We start from the raw sequence: 18,436 nt of genomic DNA, 5'->3' as shown, positions 1-18,436 counted from the left end.
GGAAACTGAGGATCAGGGAGCTCGAGCACCGCTCTCCCCACCAGAACTGGGGGGTGAGGGGTGTTTAGGGGGTCAGAGGTGGGAATGGAAACCAGCAGCCCGAGCTGCTGGGGGGCTGTACCCTAAGAAACGAGGGACACTGAGGGAGCTTTTATCTCCGTCGCTGCTTGGCCACCCGGGGGGGGGCGCAGCCTTTCGCCGTGAGGCAGCCCCCGGTGCTGCCCGCTCTCGGTTGGGGCGGGGCGGGGGGGGATGGCTCGGCGGAGGGGGGGTGGCCGCGCTTCCCCACACCCCCGTTGCTGCGGGGGGCGGGCTGAGCCCCGCTGCCCGGCCGGGGAAGGGTTAATCGCGGGGAGCGGGGGCGGCGCGGGGGCGGGAGCGGAGCGGGGAGCGCGGAGCGCGCCCGGGGCCGGCGGCGGCGGATGCCGGGGAGGGCGGGGGGGAGCCGGGGCTGGCCGAGCTCTCGGGCAGCGGCTGCGGAGGTATGAGAGGCCGGCGGAGCTGAGCTGAGCCGAGCCGGGGGAGGCTGAGGGGCTGCGGGAAGGCGGAGGAGGAGGAGGAGCGGGCGCCCGGCCCTGGATTTCCACGGTGGCGGGGGCCGTGTGGATTACCCCGCCGTGAGCCGGGGAGCCGGCACCCCGAGGAAGGCGGGAGGCACCGGAGCTGCGAGGGCTGGTGAGTGGCGGGGGGGTTCTGCCTCCCCCAAACCCCCTTTCCCGGGGGGGTACCCCTGGGGTTGGGGCTCCCTCGGGCATCCCCGCTGCCGCGGTCCTGGCGGGGGGCGGCCGGGAAGGTGCAGGGGGGAAGGTTTGGGCTCGTGTCGTGTGTGTGTCCCCCATATCCCCGCCCGTGCCCCCCGCGGCTGCCTGACGCGGGTGGCACCGAGGGCTGCAGCCGGCGGGGAGGTGCTCGGCGGGACCCGGGGGGGCTGCGCCAAGGGCAGCGGCTTTGCCCGAGAGGGGACTGGTTCGAGGGGGGCTGCCCCCGAGAAAGGATGGTTCGGGGAGGGGGGATGCCCCCGGAGGATGCTGCCCCGGGGGTGCTCGCAGAGGGGCGTGAAGAAAACCCCCCCAAAGCCCCCTGTGCCCGGCTATATCCCCCCCCCACCCCCGCCCCGTTCCGTTTTAGGTGCGTATTCACCTTTATACATTTATGTATTTTCTCGTTAATTCCGTTGTCGTTTGCTACCACTCAGTCACGGTCTGGAGCAGTCAATGCACCAGAATAAACTCGTTTCCATAAAAAGTTACTGTTGGCAAGGAGGGACTTTTACAAAAGCACCCCTGAATCTTGGGGAAAAAATCCTCATTAAAACTTTCCTAAATCCTTGCAAGGCCCTTTCTGAAAGGCAGAGAGGGGAGGGAAGGCAAATGCACTTGTGCTCCCTTCAGGGAAACGCAAACCCCTGGCTCATGGTCCAGGTCCCCTCCAGCCCAGTGGCTTGTGGCTGGTGTGTGCTGGCCAGGGCAGAGGCTGCTCTGGGCAAGTGCTGGCCACACTGGCCTCCTGTCCCGGTCCTGGCTTGCCGTGACCTCCGTTTAACCTGGCACCGTCAGGCGTTACAGGCTTTGTCTCCATCCAAGCTATGGCCAATACTTCCACGTTCCTGGAGGTGAAGTGAATGATGTTCAATTAATCTGTGTTCTAAGGGGTATCAGAAAGTCAATAGGTTAATATTAAGTGAGGTGAATAGTAAGTGGTAGAGGGAAAAAAACTGTGTCTGTGACCTACAGTTCAAGATACTGGCTTGGAGGTGAGAGAATGTGAAGTTAGCGGAGTACCATGATGCAAAAAGCTACTGCTGACAGGGTTTCCCTGTTATGTGCTGAGCACTTGATGCTTCACTGGTGGCTTGGATGTGTTTAATAGATCTCAGCTGACTTGGGGAAATGGTCTTGTCTCTCCTTCTCCGAATGGCTTCATTGATACGGTGTCTAAAAGTTAAATCAAATGACCTACTTTACAGCTGAAAGGCAGATGCCTCAGAAGAAATCTGTGCCATCTTCAGAACAGATGTTTAGCCTTTTTCCTTTAACACAGAGGTGTTAGATCCTTTAAAATGTGCTATTTTTTTGTCTTTATTGCTGTCCTTTTGCCATTTGTTGTCACTTTGAGGACCCTCAAAGCTTCAATGTGATGTTTTGGGGTGGTGCAGGGAACCGGGGAAAATAGCTTTGATTTAAGAAACTTGGTGCAAGCAATGAGTAATGTGGATGTACAACTGCCGTTGTGAAATGGCTTATCTAGCAAACCAGTCATCTTTCTCAACTCTTCTAACCATCTCCATGGTGCTCGTTGCAAAAAGATAAAGTAACCCAATTTACTCTTCATTGTCTTTATAGTGTTCTTTGATGTAATTAATCGTGGAGTTTCCCCCCGGCTTATAACAAGTTTGTGTGGTGGAAACAGGTAACAGATGCTGCATAAGATCTGCACTCAATCCGCCAAAATGATAGAAACGCTTTTCCCGGTGCTCTTACCGGGCTGGGTCTTGCTCTTCGTGTTAACCCTGAGCTTCCCCTGCCTCTCGGCAGAAGGGAACTTCGGGGGGATGCAGAAGAGAAAATGCAGACCCAGGCTGGCAGCAGGAGCCTGGAGAAGGGGTGACTGCTACTGCCCTGTGCTCTTTAACTCTCTTCAGCAAATTGCATTAGTATGTGACAAATTGGCTTGCAAAGCAGCTAAATGGAAATGACATTTGGAGCTGTTTGCTGCGCAGACCCTGTGGTGTCTGAGAGAAACATGTGATTTGCGGTACCTTCTCGAGATCGCCAATTTAACTACTGCCACGAGGCTTTCCAGAACTTACTTCGGGAACTCCTGTTGCAGCTAAATGTGGGAGTCTCGAGCACGTCTTGGAATAATTGCCCAACAGCTAGGGCAGCTGGAGGTGCGGGCTGTCTCATGCCGTAGGCAGCTTGTATGAAGAACTGGGCTAGGAAAGGCAGCAGAAGCTAATACGGAGAAATTGCGTGGGGCATGTGGCGAGAAGGCTTAAGGAGGAAAGCCGTGCTTGTGGGCTGGTGTCGGTGTGACGCTTTCTGTGGGAGCTGGGCTGCGTCTCGGAAGCACCTTTGTTCAGCTGAGGTTGTTTTAGTGACTCTCGGAGGAGCGGACGGCGCTGTACCGCAACAGGGAAGCGTACACCTGCCTCTCATCCCGCTTCTCGGAGCATCTACCCGTCTGCCTGAACACGGCAGTGATCAAGCTGTTTTAATTGGCCCCTCTGCAGTTTGAACGATAAATATGTAATGGGGGAGAGTGCCCCCCTCTTTCCGCATGGCGTTGAGGCTGTCATTTTTGACGGGGAAGCGTGTGCTCTCTGCTCGCCTCGTCCCTGCACGCTCGGGCGCCGTGCTCGCTCCAGCCCGTCTCTTACAGCGTGTGAAAATTGTGCTCCCCCATCTGTGTTTGGCATCCTTAAAAAGAAAGAAAAAAGATGAACCTGAGCACGCAGTGCTCCTGAGACAGGCCCCTTCACATTTCTAAACACTCTTGATTATTCAGCTAATCTTTATTTCATGGGCCTGTTACAAGAAACACAAACGGGGGAGAAAGTAGAAGGCGGTGACACATTTAAAATACACAAGAAAAGTGCTGGCAGGAATATAATCGTTCTTATTCCAGCAATATGAAATATTTATAGGCCTAAGTTGTGGCAAGATTCTCTGCCCCCCCTCCCACCTAACTCTGAAATGTTTTTCCCAGTGGAATAGTGACTGGGGGGTGCAGCAGAGCCCCATCCCCCCCCAGCTGTCTGCAGGGCAGGGGCACCCGGCTGGCCGCACCCGGCCGGGCACAGCGTCCGTCTGTCCGTCCCTGTGGAAGGGGCAGGAGGACCGCAGCACGCTGGCCAAGCTGCCCAGCTCGTCCAGGGAGTGCAGCATTGTGTTACAGTCTGTTAACTCGAAATAATTCAGAAGCGTCCCCTCGGCGAGCCTATGAAAAGCCCCCTTTGAGGTGCCCGTGTTTTGTAGGAGCCCACTGCTCCCCCAGGGCATTCTGCTATTAATTCATTAGATCTGAGGGTTTCTTCTCTCTTCCCCCCTCTTTTCTCCCCCCCCCCCGGCAATTCAAACAGTGATGAATGGACAAAAATCCCTCAAGGGAAACATTTTTTCACTTAGTTACAAAGATTTCATGGCTAATTAGAGTAAATGTGGTTTTTAGAGTGTTAATCTCTTAACCAGCTTGGCTAGGAGGCCACCGCCACAACAGCAAAGGGGAGGGCAAGGGGGAACCAAGGGGGAAAAGGTGCTACCGAGTTCTTCCTGGGGCTGAGCCACGAACGCTGCTGCCCGGATCGGGTGCATCTTTATCACCCAGAGCATCCCGTGTGCTCTGCTGACGGGGTGCCCACCTTCCTCCCAGGGTGGGGCGAGGGCACGGCTCGGCTCTGCGAGACTTGAAGGCGGTTTGGTCTGAGGAGGCCACGAGCTCTTTGTCTGCAAAAGTGGTGCAGAGGGAGCCTCGGGGATGAAAAGCAAAGGGGGAACAAAAGCAGAATCAAGGGCAGCGTGCTGTCCCTGGGCGGCAGAGGCGGCCACCCGGGGCTTGTGTTCAGATTCTTTCTCTGCAATGAAAATATATGTGTTTACTGGGTGGTTTAGTGCCAGTGAGGGAGATGGGCTGCGAGCAGATGCCTCGGGCCAGGTCCCCACGTGCCGCTGTGCCAACCCTCTCGGGGCGGCCACGACGCGCTCCGGCTTGCGGGTGAAGCACATGGTCCGGGTGGCACCTTATCGTCACAGGCAGATGTTTCGCTGACGGAAGTCATCTCCGCTTTGCTGCCGTGAAGGGGATTCATCCTTGATGTCTGCTGTCTTCTTCCTCCCTCCTCCAGTCCTCCTCGTCTGCGCCGCCTCCACGACATCTGCCTTTCCAGCCTGCTTTTGACTTCACCCCAATGGTTCTGGCAAAACGGGGTGAGCGATTCGTGGCTCCCTGCTGCAGCCCACCACCCGCCCTGGGCAGCAGGGCCGGCCACCACTGGTGCAGAGAGAGCTGGGGAGGAGATGGGAGTGGGACGTGGGCTTGAAATTCCTTCTCATCCCACTAGAGGGGATCCTCAGGATCAGGCTGGCGGAGCCCAACAGAAATATGAACATAAACCCAGCAGCTGGCAGAGCTGCAGCCTCTGGCTGGTGCATGGACCCCGGCCCTGGGAGGGACAGGACAGATCACAGGGGCTGCAGGTCTGACCCGGCACTTGTGGGTGGGGAGCAGGAGGATTTTGGTGCTTTTCAGAAATTCCCGGCCGAGGCAGGCTGGCTGTGGCTGCCTCTCCCTGCTCCTTATCCAGAACAGTGTGGCTCCCCAGCGTGGCTTGTGGCTCCTCAGCCCACTGTGGCCTGAGCCCAAGCGCCGGGGGCTGCTCGGGTGGGGGCAAGGCTGCTTTAGCAGGACTTCACCAAGAAAGCACAAGTTTACCAAACGCACGAGTGCAGCAGTGACATACCTCATCTGCCGCGTGTTCTCTGCTGGGTTTTGAGCCTGAATTATGATCTGTCTGTGCGTTTCGGGGGGCCCGAGCGATGCCGTCAGCCTGAGGCTGGCTGCTGCGTGGCGGGGGGCTGCCAAGGACAGGGTGCTGGGAAAGAGGTGCCCTCCCCTCCGTTATCGGATAGAGCCCATCTCATGTTTCTCGCCGTAATCGCAGCTTCTGTTTGGGTGAAATTGAACTGGGAGGTGGTGATGGGGGGGGGGGGGGGGGGGGGCGGGGGGAATGAAAAGCGAGATAAATGTATCGTATTATGAAAATTTAATCCTGCTTTGCCTGGGCTAAAATTACATTCAGAGGAGGAGATAAAAGGCATCAGAGTCACATTATAAAAAAAAAAAGTCCAGATCATCTCCAAAGGCAGAGCGATAGCGAGCCTGGGAGAGCCCTGCGAGCCAGGGCCCCGGCTGTGCCAGGGCAGCAGCAAGTGCTGCTCCGTCCTGCCCCGGGACCAGTCCTGCCCGCTGTCTGGGGCTGCGCTGATGGTGCTCCCTGCATGCACAGAACCATCTCGCCGCTTGGCAGAGGAGATGGTTTTTCCAAGAAACAGGTCCACTAGGGAAATTTTGTTATCCCACTGATGCATGTCTACCTTGGCTCCCTGCGCCATGTGCCTTTGTCTCCTGGGGGTTCCTTAAAATCACGGTGCAGAGGAACAGCCCCGTCAGGTGATGGGCTCCGGGCCAGCTGGGGACCTGCTGGAGCACAGGGGACCTGGAGAGGCTCTGCTCTTCAGAAGTCCTGCCTAGCCCAGCCATTCCTACTGCTCCTCTGGTGGGGCAGATGGCAGCAGTGGTGGGAAGAGCCCAGAGCCCCTCCCCAGCCCCGTGCGGTTTGTGGGGTCCGAGGACCCGTGTGTGTTGTGCTTGGTGTGACAGCAGCTTCTCTGGCAGGAACATCCCGGGATCGCAGCCCTTTTCCTGCTCCGGCACCACTTCCCCGCTTCATAAAAGTGAAAGGTGACGTCTGAGTAAATATTACACTGACCTCTCACCTCACCTCCTCCTGCTGCCGCTGCTCCTTCCCCAGGGCTCATTAACGGAGCCGCCGGCTGACCCGGGGGGCTCAGGGGCTCAGCGCTGCGCTCGGAGCGCGGCAGGGGCTCGGCGCTGGAGCCCGAGTCCGGTGGCTGGGAGCTGGACGGGAAGGACAGTCTCCTTCCTGGCTGCCGCTGAGGCTGAACCTCCTCCCGAGCATGGTAAGTGGATGTTAGACCAGGCTTTGCTCGTGTTGGTGGGGAGCGGCGTGGGCTCTCCCGGTGGGTGCCGGTGCCACATAACACTGTAGCTGCACTCGCGACCTGGCCGTGGCCGCTGATGTTGGTGGGAGCAAGGAGAGGTGCAGTTTTAGGGTGGTGCTGCTCTACCAAAAGCCTCCGTGGGGACGATGACACCAGCAAAAATCTATGTGAGCAGGAGGCTGTTCAGAGGAGTGGGCGCAGGCAGGAGGAGCTGAGCGTGGACCCAGCCTCTGCCCCTCTGTGGTGAATGGGGGGGGCTCCCCGAGGGCTGGACCACTGGCTCCCACCTGCTGTGGCCTCGACTCGGTCACGGGGCTCAGCAGCGGGAGTGCTGGGATGTGTGGGGGGAAGCCCTCGGGGTGCATAGGCAAATTTGACTCCATTTTCCCAGCAGAGGGATGGTTGGATGGGGGAGCGATAGTCCTCGGAGAGGCCGTTCTCTGCGCCTATCAGGGAAGGTTGAAGGAAACAGCTTATTTTGCTTTCAGCTCCTGGCTGGCTCTTCTATTTGGAAAACAGCAGCTTTAATTCCCGCAGCAGCTCGGTGTCAGGCTCCGGAGCCCCGTTTCCCTGTACCGTGTCTCGGGAAGTGGCGCGGCACCGGGGAAAACAGGAAACCTCTGGGGCAGCACTGGGCTCTGCCGCCCGTGACGTGCGCCGGGAAGGAAGCGGATCCACCACGGCTGGTCCAGGAGCCGCTGTCAGACCCTGACTCAGCGTGGAGTAAGTTCCTCGTGTTATTTCCAGGCTCAGCGAGCCTGAGAACAAACGCCTCCCGGAGAGATTTATGTGTAGTTTTTCCTCTGGTTTCATGTCATCGGTAAGAGAGAGCCCGGAGCGATGCCTCGTATGCGGCGTGGCGTGGTGGAGGAAATGGGGCATCCAGCGAGAGAAGGGCAGAAAACTGGAGGCGTGCAGGGGGTTTTCCTCAGTGTTCGTGCGTGACATCACTCTGGTTTGTTAACCTGGGAATGAGCTTCTGAAAAGTGAGTTTGAGCTCTGAGGTTTTGAGATTAATTATAATGCTTAAAAACAAGGCTTTGAATTCTTCTTATTTGCTTCCTGGTAGCTGGGCTTTCAGAGTTTACCTTGTCAAGATTTTCTTTATAGCCCAAAGTGGCTGTTTCTCCCTCCAGGAGCGGGAAGCTTTGATTCTGGGAATTGGGTGTTGGCAAAGCAGGTGCTGTAAGGAACGTGTGTGTGTCAGTAGCAGCGCTAAAACCTCCCAAGTCATGTTACTGGAACGGGCCATTTCCCGTTTCTTTAAGAATATCACAAAAGCAGCAGCGAGTGCAGCAGACCGCAGTGGGCTGGTTGCTTGCCCAGGTAGCCAGATACGAGGGTTTCATGTGTAGCCAGTTCATGTGAAGAGCGTTGTGCCCGGTGGCTGGGTAGATTTATTGATGTCAGAGCAGAGAAATGGTGAGTTGGCTGCTTAACAGGGATGTTACAGTTCAACTCCATAAAACACGCAGGCTGTCTCCTTTACTCATTCATTTGCCAAGTCCCCAAAAAGTCGCAGTGACAGGGGCAGAGGATGGAGCACTGTCCTTATGATATTTCCTGCCTTTGCTGGTTTATGTCACAGCCTGTAATGTTGTTTAAACAAAAAAAAAAGCCTATGAATGTCCTTTTCATTTTTAATGGAAGTGTGAGAGGTGGGGTGGGGAGGAAAAGGGAGCATGCCTGTAGGTTTCCTAACTGTCTAAATTATTCTTACGCTGAAGCTTTGCCATCTCACGGGTTTTAAATCAGCACTGAAGGTAAAACATGGGAGCTCCTGCCCTCCTGGTGTCGAGAGGGGCCGAGCGTGGTTGGGGTGGTGCAGCTCTGATGGGGGTGTAGGAGCACAGTGGGGTCCCAGCAGCAACCCCTGGGCTAGTGCTGGTTGTTCTGTGTGGTTCAGGGGACAGCCGGGCGTGACTCTGTTTTCGAAGCACCTCGATTATCCTGGGTTTTGTTGAGGAGGGACCGATGTAGTAGACACCTGCTTTATCCCAATGCACACGCACAGGGGAGCGCTGGTTTGTCAGTGTACAGGGATACAGACGGTACCTGTGCTACCACAGGCCCCAAACACTTCTACTGTTTTCATTTTATTTAGTGTTGATGCTGTGGGTAGGGCACAAGTAAGAACAAAGATGCCTAAACCCCCTCCTTCCTTCGGCCATTGACTCTGGGAGATGTAGGGCAGCCGGAAAGGCGTGACCGCTTGCGGGGGTCAGACTGCTAGGTGTGGGCTGGGGTTTCTTCAGGGTTTTTCTGAGTCGGTTTGTTGTGTGTTGAGTACTTTCCAGAGATGCTGCTGATGGACTTATGGGGGGGAAAAGCTCTTCTCAAAATCTGGAGAAAGCAAACTGGGAGTAAGAGCTTCTCAAAGTCCACCTTGGAATGAGAAATGCTTCTGCGTTCACCCTAAACCTTCTAAAAATTCTGACCTTTGATGTCTGCCCCTCTGTATTTCCAAATCAATTTAAACCTTACAGAGGCATCATTCGCTGCGTTACAGAAGCCGGAATGAAAAACATCCACGGTAAGTAATCTATTTGGCTGAGAGATGATGCGACAGCAAAAGGCTCACTGCCGGCTATTTCTCTCCCAGTTGTTATAAAGTTTCCTCTGCAGTTCGCGAGGAGTTAATTGCACGCGGTGATGAGCCCTTCTCTGATCTGTGGACTGGGGTGTGTTTGGCTCCACTGGCAGATGAGGAGCCTTATGGAGCAGGAATTGTGTTAAAGGCCCATTTGGTTGTAACAGGTTTTAGACTGTCTTTAAAATCTCATAGCAACCAAGGAGCGTGGGCAAGCACTCCGGAGTTCAGTGGAAGAAAGAGGCAGGAGCCCCTTTGCTTGTCCACTGGGATATAATAAGGTGCTGGTACAAGTGCTTGCGTAACTGGGCTTTTCAAGGCGTAAATTGTGTGACGGGCAAATCTGTTCCGTTGGTTCCACCAAATAAATTTTCTGACTTGGAGGTGGCCACAACTTGTCTTGGGCTGAGCTGAGAAGTGCTAGAACAAGTTCTCAGAAAGAAACAAAAGCAGGGGCTCTTTTAAGGACTTCCAAGGATGTTGTATAACTTGTTTAAAAAAATAAGCCCTGCCCAGGGTACTGGGTCAGTGGGAGGTTTAACCTCAGGAGTGACAGGTTGGGTAGGTTTGCACTGACTTTGCAGATGGAGTTTTTCATTTCTGAGTGTGAATTCAGCAACATGGGGTTTTTTAACCATTCAATTCCTTGCGGACTTGCACAAAATGAGCTGTATGTCAATCCTATTCCTGATACGAGATCTAATTTAAGTACAGATATGGTCTCCCTGGGTGTGAGTCCTGCCAGCACAGGGCTTTGGGCAGCTCACCTTCCTTGCCAGCACCTGCTCTCACACTGTCCTTTTGTGAGCTGTGAAGACCTATTGAAAACCAAACAATTTTGGCTTGATTTCCTTCTCCTCCCAAGATTTAAAAAAAGAAGTGTTTTTCCCACAAACAGTGCAAATTTTGACATGAGAGAAAGCAAAATATTGACTCATTTCTTCATCCCTGACAATTCCTGTTACGTTCTCTGCAAATTTCCATTATAAACATGACACTTTGCCACATTATCTGCTTTAGCCATCTTGTTACTGAAGAGGATTTAGTATTAATTTCCTTGTTGTTTAGTTTTTCTCATGTATGTGGGATCGTTTGGTTAACAATTTTATGAATCTTAATGTAAGTCGGTTGGGCTTTGCTTCTGGCATCTAAAAAGACAATGGGAGCAGCACTGAAGTGATCCTGGAAAATGCACCAGTTTTCCTCAGAGCTCCATGGAAACTCAAACTGGGGAGTTTCTTTCTGACAAAGCATTTCAACCCTGTTGTTTGAGTGGAAGTTCTGCAACTTTCAGGCCATGGATAGCTCCAATCATTGAGTTTTGTCTTCGAGCTCGATAGAAATGTTTTGTGGATCTGGAAGACCAATATGTGGTTGTAAAGGAGACACTTTTCAAATCGAACCAGCTGAAAGCATTCTTACAGCCTGCATGGTTCTCCCGCGTTGCTGTATTTGGTAGAACAAACTCCTCGGTGGCTGCAGCCTTCCTTCGGTCTGCCAAAGCGTCGGCGAAGTCCACAAATTCAGCTGTAGCTTCTCTCCTTCCTAGATCCTCCGTATGTTTTATGGAACCAACGAAACTGCATTATCAGTTCGTGACCCACAGCCCCTGGGTGATGCACTGGTCGGGGGTGATGGGGTGGTGGTGGTCTGTGCGGGTCGCGTGTGCTTGGCCCAGCCTTGGGCTTCTGCAGTGCCCGGGAGGTGGGAGCGGCAGGGACGGGGCCGCTGCTCGGGTGGGACTGGGGACGGCTCCACAGAGGGGTGTTGAAGTAAAGGGTGTGCGAGGAGCTCTCCAAGCAGGCAGGCTTGCTGCATTCCTGTGAAATATGGCCTTACAAGTCCTTGAAGGATTTATTGTTTTCCGGGCACTGCTGGATCCAGTCCGATAGGCTGGATATAGGAAGGAAATGACTCAGTTGCTCTACAGACAAGTGCAGCTTTGAAATTCAAAGAGGCAGGAGACAGCTGAGAGGCTCCAACTCATTCCCATCGGGAGTCAGGTCCCTGCGTGTCTGTTATTCTTTGTGCACAGCACTTGGGGGTTGCAGCGGGTGGGGAGCGGGAGGCTCCGCTGGGCAGCGCTCGCACCGCGACCTGGCCGATGCCTCAAAACCCTCCGGCATGAGGATGCTGCGGCAGAGCAGGTGACAGCAAGTGGAGCTGGGGGCAGGCGGAGGGGAGGGGACTGCCGGTGCCACGGTGAGGCCAGTCTGTGGTGGTAGGAGCAGCCCCCCTCCTTGCAGATGAGCCGTGTGAGGAGTTGGGGACCCCCAGCTCCCGGGTCTCCTTTCCTCTCAGCCACGTTGTGTGGAGCTGGCCCCGCCGTCCCCGGTGTTTGCGCTCTGGTCTGAGCCGTGCAGGGATTTGTATAGCTAATGATCTTGCAAGACAAGCTCGGGCTTTTGGGACCTCTTGCCCATCAAGGTGTCAAGTCCCTCTTTAGCCTTGTTCTGTAACATCTGGCTGATGTCAGATGCGGACATAAGCAAATGCTTTTTCCATCCTATTATCAGCTTGGTTGGAGAGAGAGAAGTTTTTAAATGACAGAAAGATCCTTAGCAAAGAAACAAGAGTTAGTGTTAAAAATAAAGAAAACAAGACAGCTTGTTTCATCTAAACAGAAGGGTTATTAAACAGGCTTGAATTAATCAGTGATCTGCCAGAGCTCTGAAATTGAAAAGCAGGGCAGAGGAGCATGGAGCAGAGGAGTGGGAAGCAGCCACTGTCTCGAGGAGACGTTGAGGTCCGAATGCTGCAGGAGAGGAGGTGATCTTCAGCTGATGGTGGGGTGGAGGTGAGATGGCTCCAGGCTTTGGGGTCCTTGGCTGCACCTCAGAACACAAGACTGGGGGCACCTGGCTGCCAGCACTGGGAGCCCCCCTGGGCACTGGGACCCCGCTGGGTGCTGATGCACAGGACGCGCTGGGATCCTGCTGTCCGCGAGCTCTGCCATGGTCGGTGCTTGTCCTGCTTAGTGAAGCAGGCTGGGCAGGGAATGAAGGGGCTTTACATTTCCCAGGGTTCAGGCACCTTGAAATGCTTTCAAAATCGGCATCGAGCACCCCAGCGATGCACATAAAAGGACAAGCAACCCTGTGTGAAGAGGCTTCGAGAGGGAGAGGCACTTCCTTCACGTCGCTGATGGAGCTGGCGTTGATTGCAGTTCATAGCACATACTTCCACTAAGACAGGCCTGACGAGGGCTGGTTAATGGTCCCTGAAGGGTTCTTCAGTGCTGTGTGGCTCTCTCCTGCATCAGCCTGCCTGCTTCAGTTTTGTTGTTAATTTAAGGGCTTTTGCAGTTGTGTTCTGCCTTTCCGAATCCTCATGATCCCACGGTGGTACCTGGATGATAATTTCTTCCCCTCCTGCAGTGGGAATGCCACCATGGTGACTGGCAGCTGAAATCTGGAGCGAAGCAGGGAGCCACTGTTGCTGGTCATGGCCAGGGGTGAACCTCTCTCCTCCTGCCCCCGTTTGGAGCCGTAGCCCCCTGCCCTCCCAGTGCGATGGGGGAAGGTGCAGTGATGGACAGCACGATGGCCTGCGGCTGTGTAGGCTGGATGTGGTGGTTATTACTCATAATCTGAAAAAATACTCCCGTTGTGGAGTGGCATGGAGCATCGTAACCAGTAAACACCTCTGGAATGGGGAAACCTGACTGAATGTGCACACAGGCAGTGGTGTGCTCTTAATAATTTCAGTGCTGCTGGCTGAGTGAAATCTATAGCTGCACAGTTGGGGATTCAGCATCTCAGAACCTAACGTTAACAAATGTACAATTTCCTGGTTTACTTAGGTAACAGCACTGTGGCTACTGTGTAAATACATCTGGCTGCCGTAGGGAGTGTTGGGGATAACGAACACCACTCGCTGTACAGGGCTGGCACAGCCAAAGGATTTCTGTTTCAGGATTTCTGTTTAATGGAGTGGCTGGGGACCCATTTAATTTGAAGCTGGGGTTCTTCACTTGCCTGTGGTGCACTTGGACTGAGGCCAGGAGAAGCTGCTGCTTATTTTTCTCCTCCAGTTCAGTGGCCGCTCTGTGATCTTCCCTCATGCTGCACTGTAATATTCTCTTGTAATAAACTGCAGCTGGATGTCACCTGGGGAGAGAGTGCTGGGCTGAGGCTCAGGAGATAAAACTCCTAGCTTTGCCACTGGGACCTTTTGACTAGCCTTGGGCAAATCATTTAATCGTTTAATCTGCTTGCACCTAAGGTCACCATCCATTAAGTTCTATTTTGTTGGGAATGAAGTCCATGAATAATCAAACAATGTTCAGGTGCACCAGTGAAGAGGAGTGGATAAACCTCAGTCCATCAGGACTTGGGTAGGAAACTAGAAAAAGCTCTTTCTAGGGGACACGCTGGTGTAGATTGCCTGGAGAGGTTGTGGACTCTGTTTCTGGAGGTCCTCCAGGACAGTTTAGAGAAACATCTCTTGAATGATGATTGTAGCTGGTCCTTGCGCCAGGAGACTGGTTTAGAGAATCACAACTTTCTGGCCACAGACTTTTGTGATTTAATGTTACCCAAAGCCAGTGGCCTGTTTACACAGGTTTGGATGAAACTGAGACTTCCCGAAACTTGAATAAACCAGCTATGAAACTTGAGTGTTAAATTTTCCTTCTGTGTCGTACTTCAAGGCAACCAGGAAAATAAGGGTCCGTTCTGCGCTTCCATGCATGGTGTTGTCACCAGCCTTGGGTCTGTCCTCAGGGACTGCACGGTGAATAAAGTCCTCTGGTCTCAGCACCTCTCTTGGGGCAAGGTAATTTATAAGCTATTTCCAGCAGTGTACTTGAATCTCAATAGCTGCCAGCTGTGGTTTCTCAGATAGCAGGTGTCAAGTATCAGCACAGGGAGAGAAAAAGGTGTCTAATTTCTGCCACCTAGGTGTCCTAGATTGATTATAAATTTTTCTGGACATCTTTGAGGGTTGGTGGGTTAAATGTCTCCAGCTGCAGTGCACAGCAGGGTGTGAGCCACGCCGGAGCCACGGCTGCCATCCTGCTTTAGATTTACCAGAGGAGCCAGTGCTCCCCTGGAGATGGTGATGATTTTGTCAGTGTTAAAGAAATGCTTCCTTGCTGTGTCACAGGGGTGTTTCAGCATCCTTGGGGGTCAGAGGTAGCCGTGCCTCTGTTTGCTTGTCTTCACTGTCAGGGGAGAGCCGCCCTGCTCTGAACAATCTCTGCTCAAAGAGTGTATGAACAGAGGCACACTAGGAAGCGCTAAACCAGGCCCTGACACATACTTGACTACAACAGTTTATGCCTGGTAACTCCCTTTTGAGTTTTTCGTCGATTGACTATCCAAGTGCCTCATGTAGGAAAGCATTATCCCCATTTCACAGATGGAACAACTGAGGCTGAGTAACATGACTTGTCCAGGTCCATTCAGCAAGTCTGGGACAGAGCCAGGAGCAGCGTCGGGTCAGGTCAGGGTGCTGCACCGCGCTCTCCAAAATGCAGTTGCAAAGATGGGGCTTACAGCAGGTCTCTCCAGGGGATTTTCTGTTTCTTTTTACTCTAGACCTGTTGAGATGTGTGTGCTCAAGAGGGAGATGGAGGGGAGAGGTGGCCTATCCGGTATGCATTGTATAAACAATATCTGGACAATATGAACAAATTTTGTGCATAATTCATGCAATCGTGTTTGTTATCAGGGAAATGCCTTTTCACGGCTGGGTTTCATTCTTCCCCTCCTCTTCCTTGTCCCAGGGCTGGAGGAAGCAATAATCACAATACTGTATTTTTCCCTCTTAACTCTTTCTCAGAAAGCTGACAAGCCTGTGAAATACCATCCCCGTGAATAAGCAGCTCTGGGGAAGTGAGGACGCGGCTCCCGGCGCGGTTCCTGCCTGCGGCTGCCAGCACAGCCCTGCGGAGCCAGGGACGGGCACGGCCGAGGGGCAGCGAGGCAGAAGGGTGAGGCAAAAAGGTGGTTTCCAGCCTTGAAACCCAAAGGGTTCAGTGTTGCAGCTTTAGGAACGGCTTGGTATTTGTCATCCCTGTGGTTCACTAAGCTCTACAGAAACCTTGGACCTCTCGCCAGGCACCTTGCTGGTGTTTGCAGCTTGCTCTTATTGTTGTTAGACTCAAAGTATTCTAAAAAGAAAAAAATAGAAAGGAAAGGTGCTAGGAGCCCTCCTCATTGCTTTGTATTACAAAACTGTAGTTACTTCACATCCAGCTGCCGGTAACTTCAGCCGGTGTCAAACTCCAGAGCCAGTGATTGAACTGGCTGCTGTACACTGCTGGGGTTCAGAACTCACCGTTGCTGCACCCCGGGCTCCCTCGGCGCCGCCGCTGCGGTGGGCGATGGGCTCCCACAGCCCTGCCCCGGGACGGCTGGGAAAAACCTCCGCTTGGGGCTCCAGTGTGCCGAGGCTCCTCTTGCTGGAGAAAGGGGCGAAGGTGCTGGGAGCTAGGAAGGGACTTGTGCGAGTGGGTGGGCAGGTTTCTGCTGGGGAAGGGGGGATTCGGCAGTGCGGGGCTCATCTGGCTGCAGTGGCTTGGCTGAGGAGGCAGGACTGAGACCCGGACCTCTGCTCTGGGCTGGAAACATCCCAGAGCTCAGAGATGCTTAGATCAGACAGTTTGGCTCAGAGCTTTTGTCTAATTAAAACGAAACAAAACCATATTAATTATTGTAAGGTCTTCTTCCATAGCTGACAAATGTGTCCTGAATATCATTTCTTCAAAAGGATAAATCACTGTGGCAACTTTAATGGTTGGAAAGGTTTCACAGAAAAATTCCCGATGGGCTGCAGGAGGGATGCAGACCTGGTATGTGTGTTCTTACTTGCTACGAAGAAATGGCCAAACTCTTGGCTTTTTTCCCCTCATTCCAGTTGGCAGATACGATATGGAGCCAATGCAAAGAGAAAGGGTCAAGCTGGTGCAAGGGTGAGGCTGTTCCAAATGGTTTGTTCTTGTATTTTAGTTTATATAGTGTAGCCTGCCCTTTTGGTGACCCTTTCGATAATTCTGGGGGATTTCTGACAGCCCGGTGACCTGCAGGGGAGGTCAGCAGCGCGAGCCAGCCGGTCTCCCTGCTCCCGGCCTCACAGCAATGAATCTTATTTGACTATAAAAAGCAAAAAGGGCAGAATCCACCTCCAGCGTAGAAAGCAATCATGGGCCCGTGGTCCCCCTCCCCTCAAGCTCAGTGGTTTCTCAGGAGGCTTCATTCTGTGAGGCAGCTCCCCAAACCCACGTGGCCTTTAGGAGCAAAACCATAGAGGGTTTTGTTGCCTGCTCGGCTCCCGCTTTGTTGGGGTGGTTGGGGACCCTCCGGGCCGGGAGCGACACAGGGACAGCCCGGGAAGAGCACGTGGCGCTGGGATGCGGAGCGCTGGGGCCGGGAGGACGCTGGGGTCAGCGCAGATACATTTGCCGTGTGTCGGAGGTGCTGGGGCTGCAGGAGCTGCCTCCTCTGGAGGGGATGGGGCGTCCCGGGAGCGCGGGACCCATTGGAGCAGAGGCGGTTGGTGAGGGCAGAGTGGTGCTGGCGTGGGGCTGTGTATAAATTGCTGCTCATGAGACCAACCCTACCCCAAAAGAAAAGATACCATCACCACGAAGCAAACGCAGCTGCCGCCCTAGTGACATCAAAATTGTTCCTTTGATCCGTCATTTTCCACTGGAGATTCTCTTTTTGCTTTAATTTTCCTTTTTCACTCTTTTTTTGCGTGTGTGTGTGTGCATAAAATACCACTAATGACAAACTGTGGTGCCCGTGAGTGAGTGACAGCTGAAATAAGAGAAATGACTAATCGGGCCTCCTGAAGCCCTGTCGCATGGAGATTAAATGAGCCCTTTTTTTCTTCCCCCCTCAATGAGAATCATGGGCATTTGAATAATAATATTATAGTCTCCATTAGGATGACAGTGGGGGGAAAAAAATTGGCTCAGACCTGTGATTATTCCTTCAATCTAATAATTATTTAAATACCAGATAACTCCTTTCAGCCTAATTGAGGCCTTTCAGCTGCTTGGGTTTATATTGTGTCCCTGAATTTACTCTCTCTTTCACCTTGCGTTACTAATAGCTTCAGATTGCTTTTAAGGCCATATTTTAAACTCACTTCCAAAAAAAAAAGAGGAAGAATTAATGGTCAAATAGCATTAAGGATCAGAGTTAAAATTGCCCACTCTCCTGTCTCCCTGGTATTTTACTCCCCAGCTGTACTCTGCCATCCCCACACTCTTCCGTAGGGCATGCAGCGGCTCTCTGTTGATGTTTAATATCTGTATCACTGAGCACTGCTTAATCTGTGTCCTGCACCCACATGTTGCCCCCCCAGCTGGGGGGTAGTGGGGAGCTGGCAGCAGCAGCTCCCGCGGGGGTGACGTGGGGATGGGTCATCGTCCCCTGGCTCGTTCGGGTAGGATGCCAGTTCATGGCCATGCTCTGCCATCTTCAAATAACGTTTGAAAACGCAGATTCTTCTTCCTGGATGATCTCTCTTGCCTTTGGCAGTGACTGTTCACAAATACTCTGCAAAACCTTCACACTGAGACACTGCGTAGAAGTTGGGCTGCAGCTGACAGCTCTGCTGCACCACAGCTCCAGACTGGCTCTGGCTTTTGTGCTGTCTCTGAATGAAAATGTTGCTGGAAAAGATACAAAACTGCTGTGGTCTAAGTGAGAGCTTCTGTTGTCCCATACATATATTATATGTATATAAAATTATTTAAATTTCTTAATTTCTAGCTTGCACTGTCCTTTTCTCACTTTGCAATGGAACACCTTTTTAACAATTGGAAAGCTGCTGAGCAGGAATGTGGTTGTGTGCCGAGCTTTGCAGCGGCATCTCTCCATTCTCTGCAGAATCTCTTTCTGGGCTTCCCCTGAACCAGAGCCCTCTGCCCCAGGAGCATCTCTTCTTCTCAGGGAAGGAGAAACTGAGGTAGGCTTTATTTTTAGGCTCCTTTTAGTGAGGGACGCTTTGGCCTTGGAGGAAAGCCCATCTGTGCGGCCCAGGGCAGAGCTTTCTCTGTGCCCCTCCGTGCTGCAGCTGCCACCTCTGTGCCCTCCCCAAGGCAGGAGGAGTTGGGTGGTTGTGTCCGAGCACTTGCCTGGGGCGCCAAGGT

At 53.3% G+C, this 18,436-nt stretch overlaps 1 protein-coding gene across 2 annotated transcripts in view; it reads left to right on the top strand.

Annotated features, from left to right (window-relative positions):
• Positions 1 to 494: 494 nt before the first annotated feature.
• The window catches only part of PLXNA2 (plexin A2), a 175,517-nt gene continuing 157,575 nt past the window's right edge, over positions 495 to 18,436 (top strand). For both annotated transcript variants that reach the window (XR_012632173.1, XM_074893865.1), the window contains exon 1: positions 495 to 675. The gene's annotated coding sequence lies outside the window, so the exon portion shown is untranslated. The remainder of the gene's footprint in view (positions 676 to 18,436) is intronic.

This window comes from Strix uralensis, chromosome 24 (assembly GCF_047716275.1).
Source record: "Strix uralensis isolate ZFMK-TIS-50842 chromosome 24, bStrUra1, whole genome shotgun sequence".
Lineage (NCBI taxonomy): Eukaryota > Metazoa > Chordata > Aves > Strigiformes > Strigidae > Strix > Strix uralensis.
The sequence above is the reverse complement of the archived record's forward strand: the minus strand, read 5'-3'. Positions and strand labels throughout refer to the sequence as shown.